Here is a 16,216-nt window from a genome sequence, read left to right as displayed (position 1 = left end):
TTTATCCATCTCAGGAGGCGGCCATTTTGCACAGTCTCACCGAACTTCGTAAAAAGTATATATATTTTTAAAAAAAAGGGGGGGGGCAGTGCTTAGTGCAACACATTTCAGTAAACAATATCAAAAGAGGTTGCGCTTCAAATTTGATAAAACATCTTCACATGTACCATCTTCAACGAACGTCGCCCCCGAAGCTAAAAAATTCAAGTTCATAGGTTTGATATTATTATGCCGGTTAAAAATAGCTCTTTGAGTAATGCGTAGTAAAGTTCACAAACAGTAAGAAGTTCATGAAATTAAAAAAACACAGAAGGACCGGAATTGAAAATCGTTCGGAACAGGAATTGAATCATTGATCCAAACTCATTTTTTGCATAGCACTTTCACCAGAGCCATAACTGTACCAAAGCGCCGTAATAACACTAACTCAATCACAAAAACAACAACAACAAAATGTTCTTTTCCGTTCAAAATATTGCTCCCTTCACAGTCCACATTGGCAAACCCCTGTGTTGTCATTGTTTTACGTCACATTTTTGTGACTGCGAGCCCTTGAAAACTAAATTTAGATCAATCAATCAATCACATTTATATTACACTTTTCATACATAAGACATGCTGTGCAATTAAATCCTCTGTTTCAAATATTGCGTATTGACAATAAAAGTGTACCATACCACCTTGCACATCGTCGGTTCAGTTTGATTCCCTGTAGCTGCTTAGGGCGTTTGAAGCCATTATAGATGAAATAGGAGATTTGAAGTCTCCTTTAACCAGATGAGGTCACAGGGTTGGGTTATAGATGTCATTATCACAGCATGCATCGCTCACGTTTGCTACAAGCTAAATTTGACAGTAAACAAGCAAGTGTAGCTTTCTAATAGCCACACGTTCCTCCATTGGCGAGTGACACAGATACAGAAAGAGTTCAATTCTCCAATCCCTTGACGTCATCTCTCTCACGTCACCTTGCCTTCAAACACTGGCTCTCATTCCTCTCCGCAACTCTTCAGGGGTCCTCGTTGTTGACGCTCATCACATCGCAGCTCCCTGACCCGTGCAGTCGTAGACAGCGTTGATATTTATCGTTCAACAATGGGGCTGTTACAAAAATGCTGCCCATTAAGGTGATTAAGAAGCGCCCCATGGCGGTTAAGCAGTGACAGTCAAGTATTGTCGACATTCTCCACAACAAAATCAAAATAAAACTCATTTTTATGTCTAACAGTGACTGATTCGCAAAATAATAATAATAATAATTATTATTATTATACCAAGAAAAGAACACTTTCTCTAGCGTGAAACATGGAGAATGCTCGGATGTGTTCTGGGGTTGCTTTGTTACATCCGGCACGTGGTATCTTGACGCTGTGCAGGATGCAATGAATTCCCACGACATTCTGGAAAGAAATGTGCTGCCGGGGGTCAGAAAGCTGGGTCTCAGTCACAGATCACGGGTCTTCCAACAGGATAATGAGCCAAAAGCCACAACTGAAAGGCTAGAAAATAGCTAAGAGCAAAACATTCTTCTATGAGCCCTCGTGTAAATGCTATTGTACATCCGTGGGGCTGCAACAGGCTGTCTGGAGAAGGCACCCTTCAGACCTAAGACTGCTGGAGCTGTTTGCTCACCACTCGGAGGAGAGGTCTCATTGCAACGATTCTACTCGTGATGGGGGGGACTTGCTGTCAGTTTTTCCCATGACTGGTATGAATTGCTCAGTTTGAGTGCAGCCTCAAGTTATTCCAATATGACCCCTGCAGTCAAAATACCTGCAGAGTGCTTTACCGAAATGAATCATGGAAAATTGAGACAACACGGAACATCAAAATTCCCGCAGAGTCATCACCAACGTTTAAAGGCTTTTTTTGTTGACTTTCATTGTTTGGTCAGGCTTCCTTCCGTTAGATTTGGATAGCTATCTTGTCACTTGTCACAACGCAGGCCAAATTCTTTCTATCACTCAGACACATTTCACCCTCTCACATCCAGTAGGACTGCCGGAACGAGCGGAACTGTCCATCAGCAACAGCAGAGGGATATAAATGATCTCTTCTGCCAGTTATTTTCAAAACTGCTCCTCTGTATTGATACCCGACCAGTAGTTACTGCAATACCTTTGGTCTTTCTCCAATATTTAGAAAAATCGCAAGCTTTTAGCCAGTAAAATATATTAAAAAAAGGTTGATGTGCACAGCGCACATTTTCAAGTTTACCGTAATGCTAATTGTAGTGCTATTATTAAATTCTAATAATGCACTCACCGTGAGCAAACCAAACAGCACTATAGTACGGTGATTTTGAACTGGTGGATCATGGTCCAAAAGTGGGTTGCTACCTTTTTGGGTTATGTGGTGATTTGGGTCGGTAATACCGAGCACCGATTCATATGAAATATGAGCAGAAAAGTTGTTGATTTTTCATGCCGCACTTAACGCAGCAGTCCGCGCACACCGGTGTTATGACGTCATCCACTCACACGGGCTTTCTACACACAAGCCAAAAGTATATTTCCAGGCTTGGAAGCGAGCAAGACTTGCCCACCACCAAGCCAATGAAATACAGTTTATGAAGTATATTGTAGTGATGCTGAAGTGTCGGACCTACAGTCATGCTTGATTGAGCATGGTGGATGGACGTATTGGTGCTGGTGGCAAGCGGTTGGTGGCAATAAATATAAAAAGCGGTAGCACGAAGAAGAAAAATAAAAAATTGCGGTTAGAAAGAAAAGAGAAGAAAATAATAGAAGAGACAACAGAAAATGAAGAAACGTAGCAACAATTTGGAGAAAAGTGGGTCGAAGATCGGCCAGGTTAACCGGCAGCTGAGGAGAAGTTATGATTTTACAATTTACATTTGAAAAATCAGAAGCCATTCATTTACTTGCACTTTAGTTTACATATTTAAATGTTCAGATATTAAGATTTGAATGAGGAAAAATAACATGCTTTTTCTCTCAAATATATTGTTATAATCATTTGTTTCAGATGTACTGTAATTATTTTCTGTATAAAAATTAATTTGGTGTTCAAAAAGTCTTTTTTCGAACTTGAGTCTTGAAAAAGAGAGGGTCGTCTTATAATCAGGGCCGTCTTATATTCGGGCTAATACGGTAATTTATAGTTTGTGTGGGTTTTGTCTGGGTACTCCGGTAACAGCCTATGATACAACCCGACATAGAGATTCATGTTATGTTGTGTTTTGTTTAATGTTGCGCAGGCACAGTTGGTCATCTGCAGAGAGCAGGATTTCTTATATACCAAAGGCTCAGGTCACAATAAATACTGCATTGCCCGTGAATACAATCCTTGGGAGTGCTTCTTGAAGAAAAGAAGATGAAGGGACAACTCGTCTTAGTGAATGTTATGCTAGTGTTGACAGAAGGGTAGAAGAGGTGACGAACAGCTTGCCAGAATAGTGCAAATGAGGTCATATGAACGGCATCTCTGTTTCATGTCCATCGCTGCATAGTGGCGTGGTCGTATAAACAGTCAGGTGGCCTCGTGCTACTGCAGCACAATCCGACAGCAATCCTACACTAGGCTGGGCAAGTGACTGAATTTATTGATGTATTGTTTTTTTGGGAGTGGGTCATGTGGATTTCACACTGTCAAAATATATGGTGCGCGTTTATTTGGTGCGAAAGCAATCATTTATCCACACCCTGATCCACTTCACCAGGAGTTGCATATGGTGTGATAAAGTAAAGCGTTGCCTTGAGATGCGAGTAACACAACTTGAGAGGTTTTCAAGATACGAGCTGTCGATCAGGTGATTTTTTATTTATTTTTTGCTTTGGCCTGTGAGCGCTAACGTGGTATACCAGCGCTATGTGGTGGCAGCTGACAACTTGCTTCACAACAAGCAGCAGCTTGGCAGATAACATTGGGAAATATTTTTCAAAAAGAGCCTTCCAGCTGTAAAACCATACCTTTGTTACATCTGTGCTAGATTACTGTATTGTACTTTATTTTAGAATCATCTGGTCCTCCCTCAAGCATTTCCAGTTGGTCCAAAATGCTGTCGCTCGCTTCTTAACTGGAGCTCGTACGTGCGGAGCACATAACGCCAATTCTGGCTTCCCTTCACTGGCTCCCAGTACATTTTAGAGTTCATTTTAAGATACTTCAAATTGTTTTCAAATCTTTACATGACCTCGCCCCATCTTACCTCTCTGAGGTCCTCCACCCCTAGGCACCTGTCCCGTACTTCAAGTCTGCGGACCAGACGCTACTGGAGGTTTCGAAGACGAAGCGAACCCTCAGAGGGGATCGAACCTTTTCTGTTACTGCTCATTCCCACTGGAATGACTTTCCGTTAAATGTTAGTCAAGCCCGCTCCCTCTCCATTTTTAAACACTCATTTAAATAGGCACATTTTTATTTTTTGGCTTTTGACCCAATATGAGACTGACACTGTTCTACTGTTTTCAGGTGTGTATTGTACGTGGGTTAGTATCATTAATTTCTGTTTTCACTTTCTTTCGTTAATGTATTTTTGTTATTTTATATGCAGTTTTGAGGTTTGAGTTACAGCTCCAGCTGTTGTGAAATGCGCTACATAAATGAAAATGTATTGTCAAAAACAAATTAGAATTACACAGGGCGGCCCGGTGGTCAACTGGTTAGCACGTCAGTCTCACAGTGCAGAGGTGTAGGGTTCGATTCCGGCTCTGGTCTTCCTGTGTGGAGTTTGCGTGTTCTCCTCGTGCCTTCGTGGGTTTTCTCGGGGTACTCCGGTTTCCTCCCACATTCCAAAAACATGCATGGCAGGTTAATGGAACACTCTGAATTGTCCCTAGGTGTGGGTGTGAGCACGAATGATTGATTATCTATGTTTGCCCTGCGATTGGCTGCCAACCAGTTCAGGATGTACTCCCCCTCCTGCCTGAAGACAGCTGCGATAGGCTCCAGCGTGGCCCACTACCCTTGTGAGGATAAGCGGATCAGAAAATGGATGGATGGATGGAAACAATAAACCAGCTGTCAACATTAAAGTGGTACAAACTGTCAGTACTTATTATGGTGTCACCAGTGAAGCCACCTAAACCAAACTGCTCTCTTTGTCGCTTGTACAGTATTTGATGCAGCTGTGTTTACCCTGCCGAGATGCTGATCTTTTCACAGGAGCCGTGTTTGTCGCACATATAATAGATTTTCTCTTGTAGTTTCTTACACATTTTCCACTGTGAAGTGTAAAATCAAAAAAAGAGGTGAGGTGAATTCACACACGGGGAATTTTGTTTTTGTTTTATTTTGGTCAATGCTGATGAAGCTGAATATGCAGTGCGCTGGGATATAATGACCGTTCGCGACCACTGAGTAAAGAAAAGGGCAGACTGAATCTATAAAAAGAAAGAAATGCAGGAATTTCTTCTGGTGGAGTGAAGTTTGAACTTCATCCGTCAAAAAAAAAGGCACATGGAAAACTCGGTGAGCCTCAGCTGAAGATCAAAAGGAAGAAAGAAACGCTGATCCCTTATTTTTTTGATTGACAGCATGTACACAGTCGGTGTCTCTGGTTCTCCTTTCCCACACCAAAAAGCCATGCTCTCCACCATATTATGGAATCATAGATTTTTAGGGGGGCGGGGGGACTATACTCCAGTACTCAATGAAAAATCTGCCTGTTCACTGTTGTGTGCTCAGGCCCAAGCCATGTCTAAGAAAATATATATATATATACATTGCTTTGGCGCCAACTTGTTGTTGCATTGTGGTGCCAAGGAACTATTTTGAGCTACCTTCTCGGTTCCGGGGAAGGAGTTTCATTCAGTCAATGAGACAGCCTTGTCTCATTGAAAAAAGTTGCGTTGCGGGCATATAGTGCCATCTACAAGCAATTATAAACCTTTTGAGCTGTGGCATCAGCATTAATCGCGAATTTCCGCTATTTGCGGCATGGCTCAGGCTCTATTCCAAGCAATTAGGGGGGCAACACGGCATATAAATACATATGAATTGAATCAAATCGATTTACCTTTTCATACCCCTATATCAATTCATAAATCAATCCTTTTAAAACATAATTTTCCCATACATTCATGTAACTTGTCACATCACTTGACATCTCATCATGACGCGAGAGAAGCTTATCAAAACAATATGGCGGAAGCACTGAAATCAGCTTAAAGGCAAATGTCTGGAAATTTGGGGTTTTAATAAACATAAAGACAATGACAATGAATTGAAATGTTGCTAGACAGTCACAGGAATGCGAATGGCATGAGTTAAAGTGCTTTTGCCATGAAAGTCAAATTGGTACTGCGGGAATTCCTGAACTGAATCGAAAATCAATCAAACTGAATCGTTAACCGTAAATCCGATCACGCGGTCGAATCAAATTGACTTTGGAAATCTGAATCGATACCCTGCCCAAAAAGGTTTCTCTGAGATGGGCTCAATAATCGTCATGGAGGACTGGGGACAGACTGATTATCATTGCCGATATTTGACGGGGACCTGCCGTTTCCAAAAATCTGACAGCCGATTGATTTAAAACGGTGTTATTTACTGCATAAGAGCCAAAATCTGGGAACAACTCAAACGATCGGTTATCGGCCTCCTTGGCGAGTAATCGGTATTGGCTCGGAAAACACAATTTGGTTCTCTCTCTATTGAGGGTGGCAGCTAAATAAACTCAGAGTTCTCCACAAATACTTTGCATGCCAAGAAAGATGCAACCAAACTGATTAGGAGAAACAAGATAACGCCCGAAAAAACACTGATAAACAACTCCGGCTTTTATCAGGGCAAGAAAAGGAACGTTTTCGATGGGCCAAATTGATCTCCGGACTTGAACTATGTTCGGCATTTTACCTACTACACACTAAAAGGGAGTGACCCTACAAGTAGTCAGTACTGTTTAGATTAAAAACTAACTTGTTACCCGGACTTCATAAAGTCTTACGCTGTTCAACTGATTTCCCTGGAAGCCTTTCGGCAATATGCCGGCGAACCCTATTGGCCTGTAATTATTGATGATATTCACTTTACCAGCCTTAGGCGTAGAAAAAAATGGAGTGTGTTTCCGGTAACCCGACCGACCGAGAATTTCTACGTCGAAAAAAAACTTTACGGTCTGCGTTTTTTTCAAACAACCCTCTACATTTTTGTGTAGAGGGTTTACATCGGTGCAAACTCTCGCGATATTTCAAGTTGAGCGCGTGCGTCGTTTGCCCTGTCGTCTGTCAACAACATTGAAACATGGCGGCGGCCGCGATCTGCGACGACAGTTTAAACCGCGTTTTCTGTGTTACTGTTGCATGCTCGCACCGTAATGTTAAGAAAATAGCATCCATTGATGTATCGAAAAAAATCAGCGAACTATTTGATGAACACCACGGGCCGAGTAAACACCGAGGGCGGAGGAGGACGTCGGCGGAGGAGGACGTCGGCGGAGGCGGCGGCGCGCCCCGGCCCCCCGAGTCCAGAGCGGGGAGAAAACTAAATAGGTGGCGGCGGCGGTGCCGCCGCCGCGGGTTCAATGTCTTCTTGTTTTATGTTTTATGGTTATTTTGTTTAAATTCTTGCTGTATAACTATGGTCACACATTGTGCACTCATAAATAATGGAAAATAATAAGAACGTATTAAAAAATATATAATAATAATAATGCCATTTAATAAAACACCCTCACTCGAGGAACTCTAACTTCCTCAACTGGCGGACCGCGATCCACGACCGGACCGCCGACCTCCTCTATCCGGACCGCCGACGTCCTCTGTCCGGACCCTCAGCAAATTGTATAAAATAATAAATTATAAGATAAGATAAGAAAACCTTTATTAGTCTCGCAATGGAGAAATTCCCGATTCACAGCAGCAAAGTTATGAAAGGAAGAAGTAGAACAACAAAATATAGGAGCTGCTGGAAAGGCAGCCACTCTCGCGGCGCCATTTTGAAGTCAAAATAACACAACACAACACATAGGGCACAGACAGTCGTGCAATCTTCACCACTTTTCTGCATACATTTTGTTGTGTGAAGCAGTTCTAGATGAAAGAGGAGAGCATCAAAGTGTCCTTTCACCAGTGGATCAGAGACGTCATGCTGAAAATGTGCACACGTCTGCTACAAGCTAAGTTTTGAAAGCAAACACGAAGCTGTAGCGTCCATTGACGAAAAGAGATGAGTTCACTTCTCCTGTCCCACGTAATCCGCTTCAAACTCCAAGCCGCGACTCCCAGTTCCAAATCCGCATCGGCGCTCCGCGCTAACGCTCCTTTCTTCTCATCTCCTCAAGACTTACATCCATCCAGCCGTAGACCGTTCAACAGCACCGATCTCTCCGCTGAACAAAGCGGGGCTGTGAAAAATGCTGCCCATTACAGGCGCAAGACACAAGCGCCCCGGACTGTCCAGCAACGACAGTCAAATGGCGCCGACATTCCTCCCAGTCAAAAACAGCTGGTATACCCATGCTGCCGAGAAGGCGCAACCACCGAGCACAGAGTCTCCTCCTTGATGAATGTCGTGGCCAAAAAATGCTGAGAAAAGTCCACATCAGGTCCACACGACGTAAACAACACAAAGTGACAAAACAAACACAAAAACAACAAAAAAAAGCAAGGCTCATGAGAGCACTTGCTGACGGCTGCCTACTCGGGCGCCATCTTGACTTCAAAGTCTATATAAAGTGATTTTTACATTATACATTTTATATTTTTGGACTATAATCTGCGCATTACCGCGATTGCTTGTTAAAATTATCCGCTTTATTATTTGCGTGGACGAACAGATGTATTGCAGAGGACGCAGCAGCGCGACTGTGTGTGTATAATGTTTGACGAACTGGAGACCCTGGCTGAGCAGGGCATGTCGGCGATAACGATGCGCTGATTGGCTCCTCTGAACTTAAGGTGTGCCCATACATAAGCGTCACGCATTCAAAATGGATGATCGTGTCAGGAAGCAGACGCATGCGCGACGCCACAGTGTGCTCACAGCTTCAGCCCAGGAGAGCCGCACACAGACAATTAGACAAGACGAATCGCGGGAGGTTTCGATCGTGTGCAGTTTTGCTCCCGTCTACCCGGGGATCTTTGCAGCTGTTTAACAGCAGAACACCGCAACATGGTAAATGAACATCACAATGGCGTCCTCAAATAATATTTGCATGCCTCAGACATTGCATTCACCTTTAGTGGAAGAACAGCACTGCACATTCCTGTGCTCCCTTGTGTCAGTATTTAAAATGGTTCTTAACTCCTCTTCTGATATATTTTTCAGTGATTTCAGAGGGGATGTGAAAAGGGGAATTGTACAAATGAAAATAATATTTTTGTTTTCATGTTTAGTATTTATTTTGGTAAAATGAGTATTTTGTTTTGCTTTTGTTAAATTAAGGGAAAAAAGACAACTACTGTTTAACAAAGTTAAAGTAAAAATGTCTTATTTCCCTAAAAGGGCTATTTCTATTATCAAGCAGGCACAACTTAACAAAATAAAAGAGTTCCTGTGCCTCAACACAATACCTCTCATTATTTGCTGTGTACTGGCAAAGTGAATAATTGTTATTTTCATGCACCCCATTATTGGTTGGTTGTGAGGAGTGATTTGTATAAGCTTGGCTTGACCATACTAAATGGGCATATAGCCCTGCTCCCCATGACCGCCGTGCATGGGACCGGACCTTGGTCTTAAAAAAAAAAAAGAAAAAAAGTGGACCGACAGCCTTTCTAGTTGAGAACCACTGCTCTAAACTATGTCCATATTTGGACTTCCGCGGTCCGCGCGTCGCCTGCAGCCTCTCGTCTGTGGTAAGTGAGAGTGAATGTGTGTCAATGTATGCATCAAACTATCGTAGAACAACTGAGTGCGCACAGTCATTACACAACTGAAACTATGGGGATAGTCTGGTGTCCTGTTTGTCGATTAAAGTGGGGTGGAAATGAAGGTATGAGTGTCGTAATGTAGTGCGTGGGCGTGGCGTGGTCCGCGCCAGCAGTCGCCATGTGCGCTGAGAGGGTGAGAGAAGTGCGCACGCGCGCAGTTGAGAGGGAGCATAGGTCACAAACATGCTTCACTCACACATACAGATTTTATTGGCTCAAAATTTACTCTTACCAGTGGGGTGAGATTTAAATTGGCTTCATACAATAAACCCAAGATGGCAGCTGGCCAGTCAAACATGACTGTGACAATGTTCATGCTGAGTTAAAAAAAAAAAAAAAAAACAGCAGCTACTGCTCAATTTTTAACAGAACCTTTTGAGTATCATACCAAAAGGTATTGCTCATCGCCAACTTCATTCAAATAGAATACGTTGAAACTTAAAAGATGTGCTATTTCTAGGTTTAAAAGACTTCTTTTTCTGAAGAAATATTAAATGAATTTGACAATGAAATTGTTGTCACTCAATAATGCTTTATCTGTTAAAGGGGTCGCTAACTGCTGAAAGAAAACGTTCCACTTCACGACTGCATATCATTTTTTTAAGAGGCAGTTAATACCATGAGTGGTCAGCCATCATCAGTGTGGACACTAGATCAGAGGTCCCCAATCACAGGTCTGCGGACTGGTACCGGGCCTCGGGCCATTTGGGACCGGGCCGCACAGAAACAGACCTGCTAGCTGTGAGTTTCCTCCATCAGACGTGGTGGAAATGTGCGCGAGTCTCACCAATCGGACTGCCTTGTAAGTTGAAAGAAACAGAAATTTGCCAATGAATGAAAGAAGAAGCAGGAAACAAGAAGTAATATTTACAAATTGAACAAACATACAGCTCAAGGCGCAGCTGATACAATACAATACAATACAATACAATACAATACAATACAATACAATACAATACAATACGTGCTGATTTATATAGCGATGGTCAGCCATGACTTGCAAAAATGAAGCTATTTTGACAAAAGAAGTTCATCCCGTGCCGGTATCGCCAGAGCGACGTAGAGGAGGTAGCTGTTGTGCATGGTATGTCGTCAAAAACAAGGCAATACAAGAAACCTGTTGAATTATTTGAACAAGAAGCAAAAATAGGCAGAGTTTGAACAGCCTGCCCACATAAATATTAGTAGTCTAGTCGCTTATAACTCACCAATAGCCACTGGATGGAACCAGCAATCAATTGTGTCATCTTTTGAAAGTAGCAATGATGCTAACGCCGTATGTAGGATCCGAACCTAAACATTATTCTGTTTACATTAGGAGGTGTATTTATTATTCCTGATTTTTCACTTTCTTAGTAGTTTACTGTGTAATTTTATATTATTCTACATTTGTTGTACTATTGAATAAAACTGTTTGAAAGGAATGAAAAAGAATTCTGATAAAATGTTTAAGTACTCTATAATTATCTTGGTTGACTTTACCAGTGCTTTAAAACTGGCAATTTAATAGCAATGAAAAAAAGGTTGCCGGTCCGCGAACAGCATGGACTTGTCTAAACGGGTCCATGACACAAAAAAAGGTTAGGGTCAACTGCACTCGATCACCCCATGAAAAAATGTGACAGCCTAGGTAGTTTATAAAAAGGCCATTGAAAATAGCTTGCGTGTTCATGTTTTCCCTGACCAATTTCATTAACGCGCTTTACTGTAACTGCCTTTCCGTTATTATATTTGATGAATCCAGAGTCTGTAATTTAGTGTCATCTTTTCCAAAATAAGTAGACAATGTTGAGCAAAACTTTGCACATTCCTTAATGTGCCCTGGTGGCTCTGCTGCCTCCAGACCTCCAGAGGAATTCAACTTTGCATTCCCCTGAACACCAGCATCCTAACAGACTGCAGTTAGAGCAGACAGCGATATGCTTTACGAAGCCTTATGTTGCTGACGACATTCAAAAACTCCCCACAGAATACAGGAATGTTTAGCGAGAGATAACGTTGTATGATTGAGATGTTTCAACTCACAGGATATAATCCACAAGTAAGAGAAAATAGAATACATCATAGCGTACACATGCGTGCCAGATATGCCTACTTCAAACACAAACAGTCAATTTGTTGTCAACATATTAGATTAGTAAATGTGGAAGTAGGTAAGTAAGCCAAATGGACTATGTTTAGGAGCAGTGCATAGATAATAAAAGACAACCGAAACGAGTTTCTCAAGAGCTGAGATTTTTGGCCGCAACTGTCATTTTCCTTTTATGTCATCAAGCTTTCAATGGTTTCAGAAACCAAGTGCACGATATGGAGCACTCCTGTTCTACTGCGGTATTTAATTTGGCAACGTGACAAGATTTCTCACAAATGACAGTCTGTAAAAAAACGCTGAGCCTTCTTGAAATAGTCAGTTCAACCTCAGTGCAATGTACTTGTACTAAGAATTGAACGTTTAATCTGGGTTCCGGGGAACTTGAATTTCTTGTGCCAAAAATAAAGGCCTTTTCGGGGAACGTTTTGTGTGATAAGGAAAAAAATAAAATTAAATGAAATATCCACCAAATTACAGGACAGTCATACCACGGTTTTCGACCATAATCCGTTCCAGAGGGCTGTTTGAAAACCGATTTGTTCGAAAACCGAAACCACGCTCTTTTTAAAAAAAAAATCTTTATTGAACACGTCTGCTCACAATGGAACGCTACACGAGGAAGCGTCACTTCCTCGTGTAAGGAAGGCGAGAGGAGTCAAGTGGCGCATTCAACTGCGCTCAGTTTGGTCGAGAACCAATTTTCGGTCGTAATCCGTGGCATAAAAAACTCGAAAGTTTTGGTCGAAAACCGATTTGGTCGAGAACAGAGACATTCGAAAACCGAGGTTTGACTGTACACAGTATAACTTGTTTATTTTTCACGATATTTCCTGGACCCTTTCATTTTGCCTTAACTTTAAAATATCCACCAATAAGCACGTATAGGCCGAAAATTCCGAGGGAGTAATGTTTGAAACAATGTCTCATTCGATAAAAACTCTGCTTAATTAGCATAAATGGAACATTGGTGGGGCAGCACGGTGAGCGACTGGTTAGCACGTCCGCCTCACAGTGCAGAGGTTCAAGGTTGGCTGCGATTGGCTGGCAACCGGTTCAGGGTGTCCCCCGCCTACTGCCCGGAGAAAGCTGGGATGGGTTCCAGCATGCCCGCGACCTTCGTGAGGATAAGCGAATTTGAAAATGGATGGATGGATGGAATATTCGTGAGAGTAGCCCTGTAGGCAGTAGAATTAGTCATGTACTTTATTGTTTATTTTCCTAAATGTATTTGCGATGGAAAATTCTGCAGCCCTTTGAAATGCTCATTAGACAGCTATATAGATACTGTTCTTCGTTCACTCAAAAAAAAAAAATAGGAGCAAAGCATTGAAGTAAAGAAAAAAGACAAATATAAATGGAGCATTTGAGGGGGCCTGAGGAAAATCAACATGAATCCAAACCAGAAAACAACGGAGATTTATCCGTTAGGCCGTGGCAGTAATAAAAAATAAAAGTATCATTCCATTTTTTTTTTTAATTCCAAAAAGATGGCCGCCACTTGTGATGTTGCGACTTAAACAAGGATACAAGCAGTCGTAATACAATTCAACAGTTGAAGGGACGTTGTACAGAGTTCACTTGTATTCATACCATCGAGTGACCCTCTCATGTCTTGAAACCTTTCAGGGACAGCGGTTATTACAGTGGACAGCTTATCAGGATATCGGGTTACAGGCTATCATTATTTGTGCATGAAAGGGTTCATGAGAGTGACAGCTCAACTCACTCAAAATTACAATCTTGTGGTAACATGTCTCTCGTCTTTTTTTTTAAACAATGACGTTCTTCAGTCTGTACTGTAGCTATGATATCACCTTGAACAACAACAACAACAACAACACTTCTACTAAAGTTAGACATTACTCAACAAAGCTGATCCGGTTATGAATTAAAGATGGATTTGGAATATACAACTGGTCGTGCCTTACAAAGATGAACTATAATGGATGACACCTGCGTAAGGATAAAGATGTTCAGGCAAGTGCATCAAAAGTTACAATTACAAAAGCCTCTCCCACTGTGCAATTGTTTTAATGCGCATTGCGCATCATCGTGTATTGATTTATCATCTTTAATTCATTAGTTGCTCCTGAATTATTCGGCAATTAAAAATGTATCATCTCTCTGCAAATGCATAGGTTTGGACTAAAACGTTCTATCACTAAAGACAATAGACTAGAATAGAAAGCTTTTATTGTCACTGGATGGTGCACACGGCAAACAATAAAATTGGAATGCAACTGTTATATTTTTATAAAGATTTTGCATCATGCATTTTGATCACATGCTTGGGCAAACTCAATGTGTTGATCATGCTGCTAGAGGTCCACTGAATGATCTTGGGTTTAAAGTGCTTCAACAAAAAAGCATACATCGAGCTGAGTGAGAGCCTATATGCCAGCTGACTTTGCGCAAGGGGGAGGGCAAACCCCGGACTAGTCACCAATCAAACATAGGGCAGACCTAAAAAAAAAACGGATTGAAAATATTCAGCGATGGTTAAGCTCATATCCGGAAGAAAGTGACACAAAATGGAGTGCATGACGGCAACCAGCAGAGGTGCTGTTGATACAGTCTCAACGACTTTGTGGTCTGAAGAACAAGATGATGTCAGCAACGGAAAGTTGAGCAACATCCACAAAGAACTCCACTATGGCACAATTATTCCTGCCAGCATTAATCTGCTCGATACCACAATACCACAGTTCAGAACATTCAGTTTATCACCATGCCCTCAAAAAAATACAATAAAATAAAATAAAAAATCAACACTCAGTCAATTAATTGATTGTTAATTTTCCCCTTATTCAATCCAAGAAATGTCAAATGGCAGGGCTTGTCTCACAGATGATAAAAGAGAATTCAAAACAACATGTCAGAGGTGGTTCGAGCTGGTTCGTACACCGTATGTCTGTAATTTATCGCAAAATTGAACTATTCTAAATAACCATTCCAACAAGGTCAAATCAGAAATTTTAATAATCTATAGTTGCTATATCCGGTAGGCTATGACATCCCCTTGTTAAAAAACACACACAAAAAAAATCAAATATCAATTTAGTAATAGTCATGGTGGCTCCACCACTACTTCAGAATGCTCCATCTCAAATGTTCCTTTCGAAAAAAAACACTGATGGGTAGACCAAACGGAGATCAAATAAAACATTTTTCAAAAAAAAAAAACATCTTTCCAATACTCTTCTTTGATACGAATTAACCAAAGTTATTTTCTGAATCCCTTATGTGTCTAACGCAGGCTGAGGAATTGGCTGAGGTCGACAACAAATGATTTCTTGTGCTTAAAGGAGTGGCAGCACGTCTTGCCCAAATATGGCCGAGTGAGTGAAAACACGACGAGCCAATCTGTGCAGCACGCTGGAATGAAAAGCGAGTCTCCTTAACTGGCGTGAATGTGGACCCTGACACTACACATCGACAGCAGCCTAAAGCCACTTTAACTCTCTCCAGGCTGGATTTGTTTATCTGGTGACTCGGGACTCTGGTAACTTGACCTAATTTGAAAGAGCGACCTTCAAAATTGCCTACGGGACTATTCAGCTCATTTCTAATAAAATATTTGACCTTAAAACTAAACGACACTATTAAAAGAGATCAACTGTCTCTCGTTGGGTGAAGTCACGTAACATGTTATTCTTTAAACTTTAAACTTTAAATATGCTGTACACTCAAAGAGGTGAAATTATCACCCGGACCGCAGTGATCGCATTTTTCGAGGAAGAAGTGCTTTTTGAGCTGGTGATTTGTACTTAGGGCATACATATTCCTTGTCTAACGGTTATACAACTCTATGGTCAAAGGTGAAGCACTTTTCTGGCATTTAAAAGGAACACAAGTGCGATTCACACCCGAATCGAGACCTCGAGTACATCGAAGAAGTAAAGCCTAATGGGACAAGCCAAAAGTCACAACAACACGAGACTTGTTTTGTGTTTCATAGTTAAGCAGAAAAGTGTGTAGACAGGACAGAAAAGGCAAGCCTTATGCATCTCACTTTGCTTCTTCATCTGAAAATTCGCCAACACAATGTTGAGAATCATCTCACCACATCATAATAGTCTTCTTGTTGTTTTTGTATCAAGAGCCCACGCTTCAATAGACAGCTTTTGTCCTTCATTTGGGACGAGCTCGAGAAGGTGTGCTTTACAGGCGCAGGAGGAGCTCGGGAGCAGATAAACAAAAGCATTAAATGTGCAAAAATAAATAAATAAATACAACAGTCTTCAACCTCAGCTAAACTCAACTGAATCAATCAAACAATGACTACTCT

At 41.5% G+C, this 16,216-nt stretch overlaps 1 protein-coding gene across 4 annotated transcripts in view; it reads right to left on the bottom strand.

Annotated features, from left to right (window-relative positions):
• tln1 (talin 1) overlaps window positions 1-16,216 on the bottom strand; it is a 94,093-nt gene that overhangs the window by 68,495 nt on the left and 9,382 nt on the right. Inside the window, exon 1 of one of the 4 annotated variants that reach the window (XM_086135943.1) lies at window positions 10,455-10,569. The exons of the other annotated variants lie outside the window; for them this stretch is intronic. The gene's annotated coding sequence lies outside the window, so the exon portion shown is untranslated. Of the gene's footprint in view, window positions 1-10,454; window positions 10,570-16,216 lie in introns of those variants that run through there. 4 annotated transcript variants of the gene reach the window in all.

This window comes from Hippocampus guttulatus, chromosome 17 (genome assembly GCF_054856545.1).
Source record: "Hippocampus guttulatus isolate MCC_2025c chromosome 17, RoL_Hgut_1.0, whole genome shotgun sequence".
NCBI classification, from domain to species: Eukaryota; Metazoa; Chordata; class Actinopteri; order Syngnathiformes; family Syngnathidae; genus Hippocampus; species Hippocampus guttulatus.
Note: the sequence above shows the minus strand (reverse complement) of the source record. Positions and strands in the feature narration are given on the sequence as shown.